Source organism: Bubalus kerabau, chromosome 21 (genome assembly GCF_029407905.1).
Source record: "Bubalus kerabau isolate K-KA32 ecotype Philippines breed swamp buffalo chromosome 21, PCC_UOA_SB_1v2, whole genome shotgun sequence".
In the NCBI taxonomy this organism is placed as follows: domain Eukaryota; kingdom Metazoa; phylum Chordata; class Mammalia; order Artiodactyla; family Bovidae; genus Bubalus; species Bubalus kerabau.
Genome location: NC_073644.1, coordinates 30,865,855 through 30,873,931, shown reverse-complemented (window position 1 = coordinate 30,873,931; position 8,077 = coordinate 30,865,855).

Here is an 8,077-nt window from a genome sequence, read left to right as displayed (position 1 = left end):
TGTAACAAAAATACTCACTGGATAAACAACAACAACAACAAAGTTTTTTTTTTTTAATGTAATTTTAGATCATTAGTTTAATATACTGTATTGGTGGCTTTAAATGCAATAGGAGTTTTGGAAACAAAATATGCAACAGGACCAGAAAATTAGAAGAGGTTTCCAGGAACAAATGGACTTCATCAACTGTGTATATGGGGACTTAAAGACTAGGTAGGGTGGGGCAGATTATGAAGTGTTCAAAAAACTAGGCAGGGAAGTTGACTTTAAGTGAATATAATTTGTTTTGGTGTTTTCAATCAACAAGACTTATGCAAAATCATAACAGAATGACAGTTATTGTGTCTTCTTTCTTTTTTGAAAAATAATAAAGAGGAGGGAGGATTTTGAAACTTTACTTATTAATAATAAAACATTTTATACTAACTCTCCCATTGTCTGAAACATGACTTAAAATTTTATATTTTCAAAATTGACTTTCTGAATAATATTTGTCTTTATTTGGGAAAATAACTTTGAAAAGATGACATTGCATTATGTTGTTTCATGTGTTAGTCATTCAGTCATGTCTGACTCTGCAACTCCATGGACTGTAGTCCACCAGGCTCCACTGTCTATGGGCTTCTCCAGGCAAGAATACTGGAGTGGGGCGCCATTTCCTATTCCAGGGAATCTTCCTGACCCAGGGATTGAACCTGGATCTCCAGTGTTGCAGGCGGAATCTTTACAGTCTAAGCCACCAGGAAAGCCCCCATGTTATTTAAGCCTCACCTGTTTCCTTTACCAAGGATATTCACTGTGAATCAAAATTCTATGGTTCTGTATTTTCCATCGCATATACACATGTAAAAATATCACCAATGCATTTTGCTAGCAATTTGGTGAGGTACAAAGCATGAGTGGAGAGAAAATTGAGAAATAAATGTTTACTTTGTCTCATCTTATACTGTGCCCCCCCCAATATTCTTTGATTCAGTGGAGATTTTTGATGAGAAATGAACTGATCACAATTAATGGTTAAACTGGTGGTAGACATCTTAAACTAGAAAAATTCTGTGTAATTGTTTAATAGGCAAGTGTATTTTACATAAAAGCCATATAGTTATGAAATGTAATATTTTGTTAATATGATTAAAAAAAATATTTTCAAGTCCACACCAGCTACTCGATTTATAGAGGTTAAATGCAAGAACGCCTATAGGACTAGTCAGTATCTTCTGACTTTGTATTAAAAAGTATTTTGTGATACATACTTATTTTTCAAAACAGTACTTTGATGAAAGTCTAAAATTCTGTATCACAAACATATAAGATGCTGCTTAGCCTGAGAGATATTTTAGGTGGGAGTAGCTAATTGCTTGCATCTCACATAAAGAAACCCTAATACAGTTCCTAAAGAACACTTCTATGCAAACTTGCAACCCAATGAGTCCACCAGGATGAATTAGCCACAGAACACACCCTCTGATAATTAAATCTTTGAGTAGAATTGCTTACTATTATCAATCTGGAGGGAGAAGAATGTGCACCAAAGATGCTGATTTTTCATTTCGGTTTATTGTTTATGAGCTTTGTCTTTTGATATTAAAGAAAAAGCTTAGCTGGTCTTTAAAACTATTTACCAAATTATAAAATGTATTATTAACTATATGTTCAAAAGAATCAATTTTCGGTGCTCAGCTTTCTTTTTATCCAACTCTCACATCCATACATGACTACTGGAAAAACCATAGCTTTCACTAGACAGACCTTTGTTGGCAAAGTAATGTCTCTGCTTTTTAATGTGCTGTCTAGGTTGGTCATAACTTTTCTTCCAAGGAGCAAGCATCTTTTAATTTCATTGCTGCAGTCTCCATCCGCAGTGATTTTGGAGCCCCCCGAAATAAATTTTGTCACTGTTTCGACTGTTTCCCGGTCTATTTGCCATAAAGTGATGGGACCAGATGCCATGATCTTAGTTTTCTGAATGTTGAGTTTTAAGCCAACTTTTTTACTCTCCTCTTTCACTTTCATCAAGAGACTCTTTAGTTCTTCTTCACTTTCTGCCATAAGGGTGGTGTCATCTGCGTATCTGAGGTTATTGAAATTTCTCCCAGCAATCTTGATTCCAGCTTGTGCTTCATCCAGCCCAGCATTTCTCAAGATGTACTCTTCATATAAGTTAAATAAGCAGGGTGACAATATACAGTCTTGACGTACTCCTTTCCCTATTTGGAACCAGTCTGTTGTTCCATGTCCAGTTCTAACTGTTGCTTCCTGACCTGCATACAGATTTCTCAAGAGGCAGGTCAGGTGGTCTGGTAATACCATCTCTTGAAGAATTTTCCACAGTTTGTTGTGATCCATGCAGTTAAAGGCTTTGACTTTGGCATGCTCTAGGCCTTGAGAGTCCCTTGGACTGCAAGAAGATCCAATCAGTCCCTCCTAATGGAAATCAGTCCTGAATCTTCATTGGAAGGACTGATGCTGAGGCTGAAACTCCAATACTTTGGCCATCTGATGTGAAGAACTAACTCATTGGAAAATGCTCTATTGCTGGGAAAGATCAAAGACTGGAGGAGAAGAGGGCAACAGAGGATGAAATGGTGGGATGGTATCACTGATGCAATGGACATGAGTTTGAGTAAACTCCGGGAGTTGGTGAAGGATAGGGAGGCTCTGGGGTGCTGCAGTCCATGGGGTCACAAAGAGTCAGACATGACTGAGCGACTGAACTGAACTGAGTTATATGTAAACAATATTAATACATGTATAAGGAAAAATAGGAAAAGGCAATGGCACCCCACTCCAGTACTCTTGCCTGGAAAATCCCATGGACAGAGGAGCCTGGTAGGCTGCAGTCCATGGGGTCACTAAGAGTCGGACACTACTGAGAGACTTCCCTTTCATTTTTCGCTTTCATGCATTGGAGAAGGAAATGGCAACCCACTCCAGTATTCTTGCCTGGAGAATCCCAGGGACAGAGGAGCCTAGTGGGCTCCTGTCTATGGGGTCGCACAGAGTCAGACACGACTGAAGCGACTTAGCAGTAGCAGCAGCAAGGAAAAATATCCATGCAGTGTGAGGCAATTCTCTCATTTTCTCCAAGTTTGAACTTACTTCACAGAGATCTTGACTTCTAAATTTCAAATCTTATTTCTTTGTGGGTCATCACTGTAACATCTTCCCTGGTGGCTCAGATGGTAAAGCTTCTGCCTACAATGTGGGAGAACCAGGTTTGATCCCTGGGCTGGGAAGATCCTCTTGAGAAGGAAATGGCAACCCACTCCTGGACTCTTGCTTGGAAAATCCCATGGACAGAGGAACGTGTTAGGCTACAGTCCATGGGGTCACAAAGAGTCGGACACAAATTCACTTTCACTTTCACTTTCTTTCACTGTAACATTAAAAATAGCATTTCCTTATATTTATTTGCTGAGGAATTCATTTCACTTATATTATCTTCCTGCTGTCTTTCATACCACCACCTGATTTTCATAGGTGTATAGTTTAAAACCATTCCATGTTACTTTTATGACTTGATATGCTATGCTTGAATCTGTATTTCTCTCTTTAAAAAAAAAAAAAAATTGGATTATAGTTGCTTTCCCTGGTGGCTCAGTGGTAAAGAACCTGCCTACCAATGTGTTGGATCCCTCAATCAGGAATATCCCCTGGAGAAGGAAATGACAACCCACTCCAGTATTCTTGCCTGGGAAATCCCATGGACAGAGGAGCCTGGCGGGCCAGTCCATGGCATCACAAAAGAGTTGGGCACAACTTATCGACTAAACAATAACAACACAACAACCTTCACAGTAGTGATATTTGAAAGTGTCAGATGAGTTGAAGGAGATGTGCAACTGTAACTACATAACAGATACTCTCTCAGAGCTGTATGAATTTACATACAGCATCAAGCAAAATAAAGCATTCCTATGTGGTTTGTCTGCTAACACATTGACATTGCAATACTGGTTTGTTTGTGTGCACGCTTGTGTGTATGTATATGACTTTAAAAAGATAGATATTATTTGCTAAAGTTTAATAGTATTGCTAAATATAAGAACAAATGGTATTAAAATGTTCATGTATTTCAGTTCAGTTCAGTTCAGTCACTCAGTCATGTCTCTTTGTGACCCCATGAATTGCAGCACCCCAGGCCTCCCTGTCCATCACCAACTCCCAGAGTCTACCCAAACCCATGTCCATCGAGTCGGTGATGCCATCCAACCATCTCATCCTCTGTCGTCCCCTTGTCCTCCTCCCCCAATCCTTCCCAGCATCAGGGTCTTTTCCAATGAGTCAACTCTTTGTATGAGGTGGCCAAAGTATTGGAGTTTCAGCTTCAGCATCAGTCCTTCCAATGAACACCCAGGACTGATCTCCTTTAGGATGGACTGGTTGGATCTCCTTGCAGTACAAGGAACTCTCAAGAGTCTTCTCCAACACCACAGTTTAAAAACATCAATTCTTCGGTGCTCAGCTTTCTTCACTGTCCAACTCCCACATCCATACATGACCACTGGAAAAACCATAGCTTTGACTAGATGGACCTTTGTTGGCAAAGTAATGTCTCTGCTTTTAAATATGCTGTCTAGGTTGGTCATAACTTTCCTTCCAAGGAGTAAGCATCCTTTAATTTCATGGCTGCAGCCACCATCTGCAGTGATTTTGGAGCCCAGAAAAATAAAGTCTGCCACTGTTTCCACTGTTTCCCCATCTATTTCCCATGAAGTGATGGGACCAGATGCCATGATCTTCGTTTTCTGAATGTTGAGCTTTAAGCCAACTTTTTCACTTTCCTCCTTCATTTTCATCAAGAGGCTTTTGAGTTCCTCTTTACTTTCTGCCATAAGGGTGGTGTCATCTGCATATCTGAGGTTATTGATATTTCTCCCGGCAATCTTGATTCTATGTATTTAGAAGACATAATTGCACAGCAGATACAGTATAGAAACAGACAAAAAGGCAAGATGCACATTGTCTTCTTTGTATTTACCTGCAAACATATTTCTTAATTTTTATGATTATATTTCCTACAATGATGAATTACGTCTCAATGAGTGTATACCAAAAACAAATGAAATTACTAAGTTGAATTTATGTAAAATGTGTGAACAGATAATGGAACTCAGGTTTATTTATTTACTTATTTATCTTCTTCTGTATACTCAAATTTCTCCAAGAGGAATTAAGCTGTTAAAGGGTATTATTTACTTGAAATACCAGTTAGAGATAAATTTCACATATATATCATGGAACATTTGCTGTGATATTAATTGAAAATGTTCTTAGACTTTGTACTGTGAAACAGAAAATAAAGATTTTTGTGACCAATCATAAGGCCTTATGTTATTAAGAGATAAACACAGACAGTCATAATCAAATAAAAAGTGAAAGTGTTGGTCACTCAATCATGTCTGATCCTTTGTGACACCATGGACTGTAAACCACCATGCTCTTCTGTCCACTGGATTCCCCAGGCAAGGATACTGGTGTGGGTAGCCTTGCCCTTCACAGGATCTTCAAAACCCAGGGATCAAATCCAGGTCTCCTGCATTGCAGGCAGATTCTTTACCATTGAGCCACCCAGGAAGTGTCCTTGGAGCCCTTCATTTTCTAGAAGAATGTGACACTAACGTTAGTCTGTGAATCAGTACCCATCTGTCTCTATCATTGGTTCCCCAATCCTCTAAATGTTGCAGTGATTCAGACTTCTTCCTCTTTCCTCTTCCCTTTCTATTCTGTCTTAGATCATATCAGATCAGATCAGTTGCTCAGTCGTGTCCGACTCTTTGCGATCCCATGAATCACAGCACGCCAGGCCTCCCTGTCCATCACCAACTCCCGGAGTTTACTCAGACTCACGTCCATCGAGTTAGTGATGCCATCCAGCCATCTCATCCTCTGTCGTCCCCTTCTCCTCTAGCCCCCAATCCCTCCCAGCATCAGAGTCTTTTCCAATGAGTCAACTCTTCGCATGAGGTGGCCAAAGTACTGGAGTTTCAGCTTCAGCATCATTCCTTCCAAAGAAATCCCAGGGCTGATCTCCTTCAGAATGGACTGGTTGGATCTCCTTGCAGTCCAAGGGACTCTCAAGAGTCTTCTCCAACACCACAGTTCAAAAGCATCAATTCTTCGGCGCTCAGCTTTCTTCACAGTCCAACTCTCACATCCATACATAACCACAGGAAAAACCATAGCCTTGACTAGACAAACATTTGTTGGCAAAGTAATGTCTCTGTTTTTGAATATGCTATCTAGGTTGGTCATAACTTTCCTTCCAAGGAGTAAGTGTCTTTTAATTTCATGGCTGCAGTCACCATCTGCAGTGATTTTGGAGCCCCCCAAAATAAGGTCTGACACTGTTTCCACTGTTTCCCCATCTATTTCCCATGAAGTGATGGGACCGGATGCCATGATCTTAGTTTTCTGAATGTTGAGCTTTAAGCCAACTTTTTCACTCTCCACTTTGACTTTTATCAAGAGGTTTTGAGTTCCTCTTCCCTTTCTGCCATAGATACACTACTTTAAATCTCCTTTCAGTTTAGTTCAGTTCAGTTCAGTCGCTCACTTGTGTCCGACTCTTCGCAACCCCATGAATCGCAGCACGCCAGGCCTCCCTGTCCATCACCAACTCCCGGAGTTCACTCAGACTCAAGTCCATGGAGTCAGTGATGCCTTCCAGCCATCTCATCCTCTGTCGTCCCCTTCTCCTCCTGACCCCAATCCCTCCCAGCATCAGGGTCTTTTCCAATGAGTCAACTCTTCACATGAGGTGGCCAAAGTACTGGAGTTTCAGCTTTAGCATCATTCCTTCCAAAGAAATCCCAGGGCTGCTCTCCTTCAGAATGGACTGGTTGGATCTCCTTGCAGTCCAAGGGACTCTCAAGAGTCTTCTCCAACACCACAGTTCAAAAGCATCAATTCTTCGGGGCTCAGCCTTCTTCACAGTCCAACTCTCACATCCATACATGACCACTGGAAAAACCATAGCCTTGTATAAGCATATGTAAATAGTTTCTGAACTGTAAATGAACTTTATCATATTGGCAATGCTAATGGTAGTAGTGATGATGAAGACAGTGATGAGAAAATGTTTCAGTTAAACGTTTGGACGGGTGAACTGTATGCTTAGGTATTCAGTCATGTCCAACTCTTTGTGACTACATGTCTGACTGTAGCCAGTGAGGCTCCTCTTTCCATGGGGATTCTCTGGGCAAGAGTACTGGAGTGAGTTGTGATGCCCCCTTACAGGGGATCTTTCCAACCCAAGGATTGAACCCAGGTCTCCCACATTGCAGGCAGATTCTTTACCATCTGAGTCAGCAGGGAAGCCTGGGGGACCACTAAGCTCATCCAACTAAAAAACAGGATGCACTAGCTTCTACCCAAAAGTAAGTGATACCATTTTATTTCAACACTGGGCTTGTGTCTATCAGAGAGAATTTGTTTAAAAATCCCAAAGTCTGTTAAGTACTGCATAACAGGTTTATAATGTTTAAATACAAATTTAAAATCTTCACCAATATGTAGTGTATCAGGTGATTTTGGAAACTTCACTTAAATACGCAACGAGGATATTCATTTCCTCTTTGCTATTCTCTCAGGCCTCTTTGCCCCTTTGTACAGGGTCTGTTCAGATTTGTTTCCAGAAGCAAACACTTCGTGTCCAGAGGAGTCTCTGTATTCCTTCTCTTTCACAGAGTTTTTTTTTTTTTTTCGCTCTCTCTCTTTTTGTTTTCCTTTAATGATGGCAAACTAATCTAAAAAGTTAATTATTATTAATTTTATTGTTGTTCAATCTCTTAGTTGTGTCAAAATTTTTGCGACCCCATGGACTGCAGCATGCCAGGCTTCCCTGTCCTTCACCATCTCCTGAAGCTTGCTCAAACTCAAATCCACTGAGTCAGTGATGCCATCCAACCATCTCATCCTCTGTCGCCCCTTCTCCTCCTGCCCTCAATCTTTCCCAGCATCAGGGTCTTTTCCAATGAGATGGTTCTTCGCATCAGGTGGCCAAAGTATTAAAGCTTCAGCATCAGTCCTTCCAATGAATATTCTGGATTGATTTCCTTTGGTATTGACTGGTTGG